This window comes from Haemaphysalis longicornis, unplaced genomic scaffold (assembly GCF_048455015.1).
Source record: "Haemaphysalis longicornis isolate Haplotype H1 unplaced genomic scaffold, Haemaphysalis longicornis Haplotype H1 scaffold_2, whole genome shotgun sequence".
Taxonomy (NCBI): Eukaryota; Metazoa; Arthropoda; class Arachnida; order Ixodida; family Ixodidae; genus Haemaphysalis; species Haemaphysalis longicornis.
Genome location: NW_027526295.1, coordinates 289,567,537 through 289,581,937, shown reverse-complemented (window position 1 = coordinate 289,581,937; position 14,401 = coordinate 289,567,537). Strand labels below are relative to the sequence as shown.

Here is a 14,401-nt window from a genome sequence, read left to right as displayed (position 1 = left end):
GGTGGATGAGGGGAGCTGAATGTTTAGGCAAAACAATAGGAGCGGCCATGCCAGAGGCAGTGAAAAGGGTGCGAAATCGAAGTGTGTGGGCCGTCTGGAGAAGTGTACATGTGCACAAGAAGTAACTGCGTTGAACGCGGACTTGTAAGCTTCGTCCCCATTAAAAAATGGCAGTGCACATAAAAAAATAAATTATTCTCAACTTTTCATTCTGCCAATGTGGACGTAGAGGGGTGGTCAGTCGTCTTGCGTTATTATACGTCCAACCAGTGTCACTCACCCCGCGAAGACTGCCGTCGTCAGACAGTGAAATGGAGTGCCTTTGACAATGAACGTGACACGAAATGCATGCAGTGCAAGGAAGGAAGGAAGGGGAAATCAGAGAAGCGAAACACAACGCATATACAAAGGCCACGCACTATCTTGATCCGCTTGAACGCGCACACGTGTGACGAGTGGCGTCGTCTGCGATCACAACAGCCGTGCCGCGAGCCAGCCTGCGCAGAGGACGAATATAGCACGCGAACAACGACGAGATCCAGATAGTGCCTTAATAAAGCAGTCTGAAACCACGTACACCAGGCGGGCCTCATCAGCACGTCCACGTTCTGTTGCACAGAGCGCCACCGAGCAGAGAGACCGATCAACTGAGATCAACGCCGCGGCCAGTTTCACCCGAGACGCACGCGGGAGCTATCGAGGCGGATCGATGAGCTCTCTAATTATATAACGAGTGCTTCGAGCCGGCACCGCTAATGCGCCTCAAAGTCCCCTTAGAGGGGCGATGGGCCGGGCTGTAGATGACGAGAAAGGCGTCGTCGCCCTGCTTCCAACTCACCCGTTCGGCGGTGCGGCGCAAGTCCTTGACTAAATCCGACGAGGCGCAGTCCCATCGTGTCCGGCCGATTCGGCACGAGTGACGCAAGTTGCCCGTGGGCAAGAACGACGCGGCGCAGCAGCGCGCGGGAAATCGCGAGTAAGAGAACCAGTCGGTCATAAGGCACCGCCTGCGAGGGAGAAAAGAAACGGATTGCGAAGGGAGCGAGCGAAATGGAAAACAGCAGAGGACAGCAGCGTTAGGGAGCCTCGCGGAAAAGCAGCCACCACCTGTTGGCGACCTTCGCTCTCGACTGAAGCTAGGACAAAGAGAAAAAAAGGGGAAACAAGAAGCAAGGGCGATCGCACGCGTTCTGAATGAAGGCGGCCTCCTCGCCGAGGCTGCACGAAGCGCGCGCGGACTGCCCGGGCTTTGTAGATGTCTATCAGGTTTGTTACCGCTGCGCGGCAAACGGAGGGAGTCTGTGTCCGTTCGCTCGCCTGTATACAGCGCTCGCACAGTGTAAGTGAAGAAGCAAGCTGGGAGCACTCCCCTTCCTCTCTTCCCAAGGTATACCCCCAACATCATTACGAAAATAATTTTAGGAATAAAATTGCTCACGATTACTATACTCCTTAAGGTGAAATTTTGTGCGCAGAGCAAACTATAGTCTTCTCGGTGACGGCGCATATAGCTACTCCGTCTCAAGAAGTGATCGCGTGATCAGCGAACGCAGGGCGGCGCGCTACTGTGCCGTTATCTCGCAGCGCGGCGCCGCCGCCGAGCATGTTGTGGTAAATCGTGTTTGGGCCTCGCGCGCAAATGTCACGTTGTTCGGATGAGCGACGCAACGGGGAGGACGCGAAGCACATCCACCGGTTGCCTCAGCGCGCTGCAGCATTCACTCCTGAGTGCTGCAGTGCGCTGAGGCAGCACTTCCGGCTACCCTCGACGGCAGCAACGGTAAGCCTCTGCGTCGGCGGTGCGAACTTCGTCTCGGGGAGGGACCGCGAACTGCGTCTCGGGAAGTGAACGCACATCATCGTCGAGCGCACGGCGGCAGGCATGGCGGCAGGCGCTGCTATGACGTCATCCGCAGCACGTTTCCACCGACCAGCATGTCTCACTGTCTCCCCCTCACACCTTCGCCATGCGTCGCCGCCGAGGAGCGTCCCGTGCAGGCTTCGCATACTGCCCTCTCCCTCACACTTCCGCCACACTTTCTCGTTCGCTCGGTTACGACGCCGACGCTGATGTCAAACCACAGTAGCGGCCGCCAAATGATGCGTACTAAAACACGGCGTAGACGCAGTCCCTGCAAAATGTGGAAGCGGTCATATCCATGCATAGTGCTTACGGCCAACAACGACCTACGGCGCTCTCTAGCATTCACAGGTGTTAACCAGTTAACTGCAGCATCTGATTCCATCTAGTCAAGCATTTTGACTAAATAAACAGACAGATAATTGACTGACTTGCTAAACGTACTGTTCGGGCTTTAGAAGAAAATCTGTATGGTATCATTTTAATTTTAGGTATCATTGCGTTCATGTAAAGACCAATAATAAAAGGAGAAACAAAGGCACTGTCATCGCTTTTACGGAGTTCGCAAATTTGAGCATAAATTAGGGGAATATCAAAGGAAAATTTTACGGGAAGCGTTCACACCCAACCGAACAACCACCACAACAATTAATGACGTGAGGCCGCTTCGCGTTTGCAGGAAAAATAAAGATGTTTTCTCTCTCTCTCTCTCCATGTGACTTGCATTGGTGACAGAGACGTCTGAAAAAGAAGAGGTAGTGCCATAACAGATAGTCAACAAAATAGTATGTACGTTTTCCGCAATACCGGGAACAAACTCGGCAGAAGCAGAAAGAGTATAATGCCTTGCAAGACGCGTCTCCGATTCAAATCAGGCTGAAGAGCTAGCATTAAAAAAAGAAAAAAGAACAAGGACTGGATCTCACGCCGTTCGTACACGTCATTCTCATATCGATGACTGCTTAGGCCTTTCACCTCATCTTGCGCAATATTTTCTTTTCATGGTATGCTAAGCGAGAGGCTGCTCTCTTCGGATGCAGCATAAAGAAACCGGCAGGCTATGCATTGCACCACTCTGGGCAGTCACACTGTGTGACGCTGGAAGTATTTTCGCACGTCAGTGGAGATTGGATGTAACGTCGTATCTGGAGAGTCCTGCGACATGGTAGGGAAATAAACTCAATTTAATTTAATTAAATTCAATACAACTTTCTAACACCTAGGTAGTCAATAACTGAGTGATCACATATATTGCTCAAATAAAGTGAGGACATGGGAGGAGAATAGTCATGGTAGGCAAAATCAAAGTGTAATTGGAGGAATAAGTGAGGTACGTACGATAATATAAACGCTCTAAACAAATCATGCATCTTGTCACTCGCGCGAATCAAAGCCAAGGAACGCGATGCATCCAGATGGAAATGTGCAGAACAGAATAAGGGAACTGAAGCGGGCTAGTCGGTGCATGGTGGTGCTTCGAAAAACAGCACTAAAAACGATACGACAGGAAGAAACCACGAACACTGCGCTGAATTGCCAACTGAATTTTATTTAGATGAACAACTAATATATACTAGAATCAAAACAAAGAAAAAAGGAAAATCATAACAAAAATAGGCAAGGAAGTTGATTGCGGAAATGAAAGTAGCCACGCGTAATGCCTCGATCAGGATTCTAAGTATTTTGTGTACCCTTCGAACAACTCGATAGAGGGAGTGCTCACGCACCTGTCCCCCATTGTGCGGATAACGAATGCCTCGTATGTCTCCCTCGTGCGCTGCTCACGATGCGATGGTGTTATCAAATGCTGGCGGGCAGAGCTGGGATTGCTGGTACTTTCCACAGTATGCAGGTAAATTGCTGCGAGTTCCCGTCCGTAATCTGTTGGCGTTCTCCCTGAGCCAATCGTTAAGGCAGCGACCCGTTTGCCCTACATAGTTTTTGCCACACGATAGCTTGATCTCATATACCACACCTTCTACACTCTCTGTAAAGCGAGTGGCGTCTTTCTTGCTGCATCTTTTGCTGTTTACTGGCCCCGCGTTCACCGGAGCGCACGTACCGCCGAGTTTCCTAGGGGCCTAAAAGACAACACGAACGCCCGCGCGGCCACCCGCCTTCGTAATCCCATGGGATGCGTTTTGTACATACGGTATCACCGCTATTCTTGGGGCCCTTTCTTCCCTCGTGCTTGGTGTGCGGGGCTTGTGGGCTTCCCATAGCAAAGACTTAGCTAGCGCGCTGAGCAGCTCGCGCAGAAAACCTGCATCGGTCAGCCTAGCAATTTGGTCCTGAAAACTGCCCTGCACACCACGAGATGAATGACCTATGTAAGGCATTTCGAACTGCCGAAAGAGCAATGCCACGCTTCACCGACTTTGAATGGGCCGATGCGTACGGCAGCAGGCTCTTTTTACAACGAGGCGCATACCTCCCGCAAGCATGATCATGCCGACAGTGCAGCACTAGATCAAGAAACCTGAGGCTGTTAACCGATAGGAACTCATACGTTAAGGTGAAGTCTTGAAGGGAGTTCTCGAAAGTGGTGACTATGTCCCCTGGCAGCTCTCGTGAGTGGCCTGGTTTGGGAAGAAACAAGATTCAAAAGTCATCCACATATCTAAATACGAGTACAATGTTGTTTCCATCCGGGCTGTTCAAGAGGGCGCGGTCATACCGAGCTAGCAGAAGGTCACTTAATCACTTAATACGGGTGCCAGGTAAGACCCTAAGCACACACCAACTTTTGAACGTAGCGTTCACCAAAAAGTTCCAGCAAAAGAGGAGTGCAGGTAAAACTGAAGCAGCTCCATGAAGAGCCCCCGGTGCTGATCGTGCGAGCGTTCTGGAAGCGGACGGCACCAAACTCGTCGATGGCTTCTTGGGCCACATTAAGGATTTTATCCGGTGGAAGCGAGTAGTGCAGGTCCTTCATGTCCACCGAGAGCGCCGTCACTTCCACCGGACACCAATGCTCGAGAAAACGGGAAACTTCAACGGGGCTCCTGACAAGAAACGAGTCCAAGGGGTTGCGTTTGGGCTAGTTGGTATTCCAGAAAGGTCATCTTAAGCGCACAAAAACACACGGACACAGAAGACAAGGACACGCGCGTGTCCTTGGGAGTTCGTGTCCTTGTCCGTGTGTTTTTTGTGCGCTTAAATTAAATGTAAAGAAACGGGTCTTTCAGAGGCAACGCGGAGAGGTGCGTCTGACGGAAGGTCCCTACCAGCCGTCGCCAAGTGCCTCTTTCGGAGACAATTGCGCAGAAAGCGCACCCCTCCTTATAAGTCTTCGAAGAGAAGAAAATGCTCAGGTAGAATCCCTTCGTCTTCTTGACCGATTCCGCCAACCGGGTGAGGCCCACTGCTTCACTATAGGTCAACAGCATCCTTCTTCAATCCGGATGGCTTGGCGCTGACTGGGCGGACATTGCCCTCCATGGATGAGTTTACCCTCTGTTCATAGTTGCCGGAGTCGAAGACTGCGAAGCGACCTTCCTAGTGCGAGAGCCCCAGCCCGCTGTCGCTATCCGGAAGAGAAGCAACCGTTTTAGCTTCATTCGCGCGTTTGTCTTGTTTCGAGCTCCGTGGGAGAGCCTCCACTACTTGGAGTATGCACCTTCCTGCCTTCTGCGCGGCTGCCCTTGACGCTGCCGTCCTCGCAAGACTGAGAAGTTGTCTTGTCTATCCTCTGATGAGCACAGTAATTAGGCCCCAGCCGTAGAACATCCTGCACTCTTGCTGGCAAATCAGGCTCACCCAGCAGCGTCAGCATCTTCTGCGGACGGCGTGGTAGCTCCATCTTAGGTAGATACTACTGTCAAGTAGGCCCCAGCCGTAGAACATCCTGCACTCTTGCTGGCAAATCAGGCTCACCCAGCAGCGTCAGCATCTTCTGCGGACGGCGTGGTAGCTCCATCTTAGGTAGATACTACTGTCAAGTAGCGCGCCTCCAGAATTCACATACTTGTGAGACCGTCCGTAGCTACGGGAAGAACCTGAGGTGCCCTGGAGGACTTGCGCGCGCAGAGGCCATGAAGAGACAGTCCTTTAGTATCCTTATCTGCCGCCAAGTCACGTACCGCAGAACACGCAACATCTGTGCCCCGTTACCTTTCGATTGCGCGAAAGGCCCGGCCAACGCCATGTCGCCTGTGGGCACATGGTTGACCTTGGCGTGGTAACCGTACAGACGAGCAGAACACGTGGCTGTGAGGAGGAGGTTTATACTCGTAGATGGTCACGAAGCAAGGGGTTATGAGAAGAGCCAGAAGCTGTTGTAACGATGAACAAGGGAACTGAGGCGGGCTAGTTGGTGCATGTTGCTACATATAAGAAAAAGCGCACGACAATGTCAGCCTCGCTGGCTTGGGTTCCCGACGCCTATGGTGTCTTTTATGGAGTCGTTTGTGACACACCGCACATTTTCAGTTAGAGTTTCAGGACAGGCAGTGGGCTCCTTTGCAACATGCCGCGGGTTACCGCAGGGTTCGGTCCTGGCCCCCATGCTGTTCAACTTCGCACTTCTCTCACTCACTTGGAAAGTAGGGGCATTGAAAAATCTAAAATGCCTCATCTATGCGGATGATATCACCCTCTGGTCGGCACTTCCAGACATTGCGGATCAAGAACAAGCTCTTCAGACTACTTTAAAAACGGTTGACACGTGGTGCAAGCGCGTGGGGCTGATGCTATTCCGAGATAAGACCGTGTTACTTATCGTTGGCAATCGAAGGGTTCGACACAAACTGCAAAACCTCCCCATTTTACTAAATCTTGATGGCGAGCCAGTAACAGAAGTTACTTATCCCCGCATTCTTGGCCTGGACGTTTCGGCCTCCGGCTCAGCTACGCCACGGCTCCACGAAGCTCGCCTGCGCGCCCTTCAACTGTTACATCTAGTTCACCGGATTTCCATGAAATCGGGAGCAGTTCGCACAAAGATTGCTCGGCTTCTCGTGCGTGCAATCTCACAGCCATGCATCACGTACCAGGCTCAGTTTCAGTACATGACAAGGGCGGAGTGGGATCGTCTGGACACCATCAATAGAGAAGCGATGAGGACTATTACGTGCCTTCCTCGCTTGACACTCATCACAGTAAGATACTACAGTAAGAAGCTGGCGTTAACACGATAGATAAGTTGGTTCACCAGCGGCGGACAGGCACGATCTGTTAAAGCGCAGGTGTACACATCTGTGGCTGCTTTAAGGTGGTATATAGGCCTCCAAACTAACACGCCGCCAGACCCCTTTCCAGAACCCCCTCCTTGGACTCGAATATTAAAGGCCAACTGCCCTCAAATTTCACCTCGATTAAATTTATTTTTAATGCGTTGTAATACCCCCAAATCAGCCGGGACACAAGTGGTAGCCCCGTGAAACGCTTCGTTAATCATTCAGGAGCGTTTAAAAAAGCTCCGCCGCAGACCACGCTGCACCTGCCGGCGGATCGTGTAAACAGCCATGACGCGCCTGTGACGTTCCAGCCGACGGGGGCTTCTTCCTCTGGCCAGCCACGCAGCTGGCGAACCGGTTGAGCTCTGCTGCCCCGTGCCGCCCGTGCCACGGCCGGACTCGACTCTCCTCCAGCGCTCGGGAGGAGGAGAGTCGAGTCCGGCCGTGCCCGTGCGCGCGTAGAGCTTGCGCGCAGACTTTCTCCCGAGCTGGTGACCGTTTGGCCGCTCGCTGGACGGCTGCGACGTCACTGCAATGGCCGCGCTCTCCTCGGTTTCGGTTTCAATATCGCCGATTTTTGCTGGCCGCTAGCGGCGTCCAGGCGCGTATCTCAGCTGTTGTATTTTGCATGTTGCTTTCTTTTTAAGCAGACTTTACGGAAAAAGGGTTTTCAAGAGGTTCAAATTTCCAGTTGGCCTTTAATTACTGACTGCAAGCCTATGGGTCGGTCAAGCCGTGTGTCGCCGCAACTCTCATCCAGTGGTGGCCAAGATACGTTTTACATCGAGGCCAGTATTTCAAGAAGCCTTATTACCCCAGACGTCGTAAACCAAGCCTTGCAGTTTTGTCAAACCTGCCATTACTACGCCCCTGAGAGGCCCCCGTCAACATTTGCTGAGCTCAAAGCGATTTCCGACGCCTTGAAGACCACAGAGCTGCTGAGGCCAGACCAATCACAACCTGTCATCATTGGTGCTGATTCAATGCAAGCCGTCCAAGACCACCGTAAGGTACTTCATCAAGTGCCTATATCCCAAACCATCCACGCGAAGGCTGTGACGCTTAGCTTCACAGTGAACATTACTTGTGCACAGAGGACGTCGATCCCTGGACAGCAGCAGGCGGATGCGGCGACTCGTATACCTCCCACGACGCACCCACTGCCCTTATTTCCAGTCGACGCAATTTCAAAGTTGGTCACCGACAAAGACCTTCGGCGCTCCACACCTCGCACTTATTCCACCGTGTCGATCAAACCTCCCTGGTGGGCTCACCCGCCGTGAGGAGGTGGTGCTACGAAGGATTCGCGTCGGGGCTGCTCTTACACCAGCTGTCACCCACACCTATTCTCCGGATCGACGGGCTCTGTTTGGCCGGACATTTCGCTCCATTTCGCTCCACGTCAGCATTGACCGCAGACATTCACCATCTTCTGTGGAATTGACGGCGCCCTGGACTAAGGGTGCTCAGGAAAATAAAGTTTACTTCCTTCCTTCCTTCTGTGGGGTTGCCGGGTTCTCCAACGTTCCCGACAGCGAGTACTAAATAGGTCGGCCGCCCGACTACAGGCGCTGGCTCTTTGGGCCGTATCATCGGAGCCTTTTAGACTTCCTCGATGAAAACTTCCTGTTTGCGTACATTTAGACTCACTCGCCCCCACCGTTTTATGCGGCAGAGCAAACTTTCGAGATAAAAAGAACAGCGCTTAAAGCGGTACGACACGAAGAAACGACGAACACTGCGCTGTGCATTGTGGAATCTTCATCGTGGAATCTTCACCCTTATTAAATCCCTTATGGTAGAAAATAAATTCCGAGCAAGGAGGACGTGTTCAATATACCATGGCACGTTCACCGCAATGCCCTTGGAATATTTTATATTAGAATATATCAGAATTCCTATTCTTTCGGTATGGCCAGGCTTCGTAGTGGGTTTTCAAGAATGGCCGCTTCAGTGGCCCTGTTATATTGTGTCTGTGGATTTTGGGAGTTTACCCCCCAGTAAACTAAGCGGGTGCTTTTTCTTATTTCTTGCCGGACAAATCGAGAGCTTTTCGGGATTTTCTTCACATGTAGGTTACAGAAGATTCAAAAATTATAATATTTAGTTTTATCCGTTATAAGTTTTCAGCCACATTTTCTCTGTTCAGCATTAGTATTTATTACAACAGCAGAACTGTTAATTGTATAATTTACAGCAAAGCAGCAAGGCACAGCTTTTCGCAGCCTATTGTGCCGCAGAGTACAAGAAAATTTTCTAAAACTTTGTAGACTAGACATAGGGCAAAAATTCGAGTTAAACGAGATTTCGATATTAGCGAACTACTGTAAATGATAACTGACAGTGTGCTCGTTCCACAAATGTCGCACATTCCACAACCGTGGACCGCCAAAAACCTTGCCTCGAAATCGCAACGCAATCCCAGATTGTTGTCATATGTAGAGGGATAACTAATAAAAGCCAGGCGTTATTGCCCCGGAACCTTCCAGTGAAGTGTTCCGCAAACATTAGCCTTACATGTCCGAAGGCCCCTGCAGTAAAACTACTCCAGAAAATAACTAATGCACACAGGCATCCCTGGGGCGAAGAACTGTAGGCATACGAGTATCCACAATGCAAGAAGCTGCCACCAATGGCCGGAATGGAAGCCGGAAATGTACGTCATCAGCCCATATCTCAGTATTCCGTTCCCTGAACACACTGTCACAACAGAGCTCATCTTGCCTCAAGAATTGCTGCATCGTAAATTATTCTCAGCGTTGCGCTCCGCACAATAAACACCTCAGAGATAGCAACGCTTTCTGGATCCCTTTTAGTCTCATTACATCCGGTATAAACAGTATTGACCTAAGGCTTCTCATGTCAAGGGTGTCCACACGACGGTGAACTCGAATGAAACGGGGTGTCGTGCATACACCATAACGCCGCTGCATGCGATACTCATGCGTTGGCTTAACGTTTCTGCCTCTCGCAATCTTCCCCCGCCTATTTCATTTTCGCGCCCACTGGATTGCCACGTGCTTCGCGGTAACGCCACTTCACAACTTTTCAAGCGAGCGAGCGCGGAAGGAGCGGAATTGAATCGGTCGTCTACGACTGTCATGCAAATGGCGCTACGGCGGCTTCAGAGAAGGAGTCGTTTCTTTGCCAACGAGAGCGTGCCGGCTGGATGAATATTTCATCCTCGCATGCTCGGGAGCGATCCGACGTCGCAGTCGTGGGAAAGAAGCCTCGTCGCGTCGTTTGGAGACACATCCGCATTCACGGCATGGAGGCCTGAAAATGAATCCGAGGGAGTGGCAGGCACCGAAGAATTGTGCGCACGATATAGGAGATAGGAATAATGCTGGGCGGAATTTATCCTGCTGTATTTCATGTATACCGACTAAAATGGAGATCGCCGGGGCTGTTTCCCGCCCAAAGGATCTTTCGCTCTCGCGTTAAAAAGAGATCTATAGTTACGCACGTAGAGATCTATCTATACGTGTTCACGCGCCTATAAGAGCCTGCCGAACTTATGGCCGACGTAAAACAGTGCGAGTGAGGCTAATAGTACTACAGAATGTGCAGATATTGGATAGCATAGCCGGGAAAATTGGCCCAGAATCCGCTCTGGGCTTCGACAGAATAGCCGGGAAAATGGATTTTAAATATGTTTCGCTGAACGGTTGCTGTTGAAACTTGCTGGGAGATATCTCCTGATAAAAAGGAAGCGTTTTACATAGTTATCTCAGCTTTGAAATTTCGTGTCAGTACTCCTTTAAATTTTACTTCATACTACCATCGATCGGTGAACCTGCGAGTGGTAGAGCGCCGTCACCGTCCCGGCACTTTCGTCGGTGCTGTAGACATATTTAACGCTGCAAAGCTTTTTCCCCTAATGCCAAGTTGATCGCCAGAAGAGATCGGACTCGTCGGGGATGGGCTGGTGACCATGTCGCAAAACAATCTGGAGCATCGAGCTCATTTTGCTTCTGTCAACACGGGATCCTATGGGACCCGCGCAGCTTTGTACTACCCGGAAGTACTGCCCGGAAGCCGCTTGCGCAGCGCCCCCTGGGCAGCGCAGGAGGCCTATGGGGCGACAGAGGAATACGCCCAGGGTACGCAGAGAAAACGTTTAGTCTGCGCCAACCTTCTAGTTACATCGTTTAAAGGTATACGTAGTTCACTTGAGGTGAAAGGGGGCGATAAAGCGCACCGCGAAAGTGTGCGTGTGGTCGCCGGGCAGAACCAGTGGGCTCTTCGGTCAGGGAACTATCCGGGGCCCGGCGCACCGTTGTGCGCGCATCGCCGCGCTGGCCAGATCGGCCAGCAGGAGCAATGGAGACGCGGTCCATTCACTCACAGGCGCGTACCACACGGCGTGATCTTCGAGTGTTAGGTACGGCCTATTCGTGAGCGAAGACGCTAAGGAGCAACCTAAGGCACGGGCCGGCAGCCGGAAGGGCTTGCGGGCTCATATCCGGCGCTCCACAACTGTGACCGGGAAGGAAAAAAAGGCCCCATCTCCCCGCGAGGGGGACTCGAGTAAATGCGTCGCATAGGGGGTGGGTGTATTGCGTTAACGTTTAGTGTTTGGAGAGTTGGTGGTAGTGAATGCGTTGTATCAGCAGCTTCTTGACGTAGTTTGAATGAGTCAAGGATATAAGGCGCGTTCGTAGCCTTTCGTTCGTGGCGTTCGTAGCCTTTCGTTCGTGGTACATGGTGCTCTACCCACTGCGCGTTCGTGGCGCAGTGGGTAGAGCACCATGTACCTTGCGTTCCGCCCGCAGGGTCGTGGGATCGAAACCAGGCGCCGGTAAGTATTACTTTTTTAAAAAGTGTAGGGGGAGGGGTGCGGACCTATTGTTGAGAACGAGGAGGGTAGCGTGATGCGGGAGAGGAGGAGTGGGGGAGAGGGCGCGCCTGCGCGCTGAGCTGTTGCGGACGCACGGCGGACGCTACATGTGAGTTAAAGAAATGCTCTGCATTTAAAAAACCGTGACGTATACCGACGTATACCTTATGTGTCCTGAAGAGCGTCTACCCGAACCGTCCCTAGCGGAGGGCGCGCGCTGTGCGTCCCGGCGAGGGGTATTCGGGTCCGTTCAGTAGGGCCAATGAGGCAAGGTTAGCCCTACTACCAGGGTGGAGCGCCTGCTGCGTGACATTGCTTTATCGCCGCAGCGGTCGCTACAACCTTCACCTCAGGCAGGAGTTCGAAAAGTCTGCTCGGCTCTACACAGTGGCGCCGAGACGAGCCAGCATTTCGGGGAGAGGGGGGGTACAGCGCCGCGCAACGGTAGAAACCTATAGCGATTGTGGAATGGCTCGGACGCTAAAAACCCCACACTTTCCTCTTTTTAAATGCCCTCGCCGGTCTGAGAATGACCGGCCATCGCCCGGGCATGCAAAAGACGACAAGAAGCAGAAAAAAAAATGCACGCAGAAGGCAGTCTCAGTCCCAGCCCATTTAATAAAATTTACAAATTACACTAACTTCCTCCAGCACGAATTATACACACTAGAAAACTATACGCAACACTGGAATATCTATTACATCGCCTACATGCCCCCCTCCTGTTTTTCGTACACATCGGTGACCTTGGAAAGCACATTTCATCCAATATCCGTCTGCACGCTCATGAATGCGTGATATGCCGCTCCGTCACCAACACATCTGATCAGCTAGCCCTAACGCAGGACCTTCTTCGCATTCAAGAGTGGTGCGATGCGTGGCTGTACCAGATGCAAATTTATATCATTTACCTGCCGGCATAATCCTTTATACTTTCCGTACAAGATTCCAAATGTTACAATAGACCTAGTACCTTCGTTTAATGACCTCGGTGGTATTTTGTCTCATGACTTTTCGTGGAAAGCTCACGTCACCAGCATTACCGCCTCCGCCAATTAAACTCTTGGTTTTCTCAAACGTCATATCAAACATGCTCCACCACATACCAAGGAACTCACGTACAAACCCCTCGTTCTTTCTCACCTTCAATACGCATGCGACCTCTGGGACCCACACCAAACATATCTCATCAACGCGCTTGAATCTGTTCAAAACCGTGCCACCAGATTCATTCTTCTGCATATTCTTACGAAATCAGAATTTCATTTTTAAACGCACAATCGGGACTTGAGCTCTTTTCTATTCGCCGTCGCATACCCACGCTTTCTCCTTTACTGCAAAGCAGTATATGTCTACCCCCCCCCCCTCCCCCCCCAGGTTTTCCCTCGGTGTCACCCATGGAGGAAAGAAAAGGTTAGGAGAGGCCTTGACGTCACATTTGTGAAGCCGAGTCCCGCCATGACTTGAGCCCACGGAGCCCAGCACTCTATCCCATCATCCTTTGCTGTCTCCGGTTTGATTTGACTAACATGGCGTCGCCCTGCCCTCCCGCTTCGAAGCGAAAACAGCTTCGTCGCTAATTCCTCGGTGCGATGTCATCTTCTAAGCTGTTGATTTCGCTTTCAATTTGCCCATTCTAACCCTCACCTAAAGTTTCAATCGAAAAACGGCCTTCGTTTTTGAGATAGAAAGACGATTTTTCAGCCATTAAGCCTGGCAAAGTAGCGTTTGTCGTCGTCATAGCAACAGGCTCGCGGGATGGCAAACGCAGACGCCTCCGATGGCAGAGTTTTCAAAGTGGCCTAATTTAAAAACGTTTGTCGTAGCGACTGCGTTGGTTTGCAAGCGTAGCGAGGCAGCCACATACCAAGCGCCTTAAAAGTTTGTCTGTTCTATTCGCCCAAATTTGGCCGCCGCAGTTGTAAACAAGTAAGCAACATTGTCTATGGGCTCAAGAAAATTCACGTGACTTCCTCCACACTTTTCGCAATGCATTGGGGTGCTAGGGGCCTCTCCTGAGTATTCTTTCCTCCATGGTGTCACCGATTCACTCGGCGCCACTTCGGGGCGCCTCCTCACCACCGCTGACACTTGTTTCAGAACTATTTTTCCCCTTGCCTCCACCGCTTTGGCAAGTTGCGCAGTCGGCAGCTAACGGTGGTAGTGCGGTTATCAAACAACCGCGAACATAAGCAGAAGGACGGTTGGGCGTAAAATATGCGCTGAAGATTACTATACTCCCTAATATAAAAATTGTGCGCAGCGCAAGCTGCAATCTTCTCGGTCACGGCGCATTTCTGCTGCGTCTCAGGAAGTGTTCGCATGATCAGCGAACGCACGACGGCGTGCGCTACATTCATGCTACCTCCCAGCGCGCCGCCGCCGCCGGCCAGCGTGTTGGAAATCGTGTTTGAACCCCGCGCAAAGGTTACGTGGTTCGTATTAGCCCCACACAAGGGAGCTGCGAGCATGTTGTTGCAAATAGTGTTTGAACCTCCCGCGCAAATGTCGCGTGGCTTGGAT

The 14,401-nt window shown here is 51.5% G+C and overlaps 1 protein-coding gene across 3 annotated transcripts in view; it reads right to left on the bottom strand.

Moving 5' to 3' along the window:
• LOC144170851 (adenylate cyclase type 5-like) overlaps positions 1-14,401 on the bottom strand; it is a 464,552-nt gene that overhangs the window by 376,909 nt on the left and 73,242 nt on the right. Inside the window, exon 1 of one of the 3 annotated variants that reach the window (XM_077700874.1) lies at positions 839-937. The exons of 1 other annotated variant lie outside the window; for it this stretch is intronic. The gene's annotated coding sequence lies outside the window, so the exon portion shown is untranslated. Of the gene's footprint in view, positions 1-838; positions 938-14,401 lie in introns of those variants that run through there. One more of the 3 variants, XM_077700871.1, reaches the window with a different exon arrangement.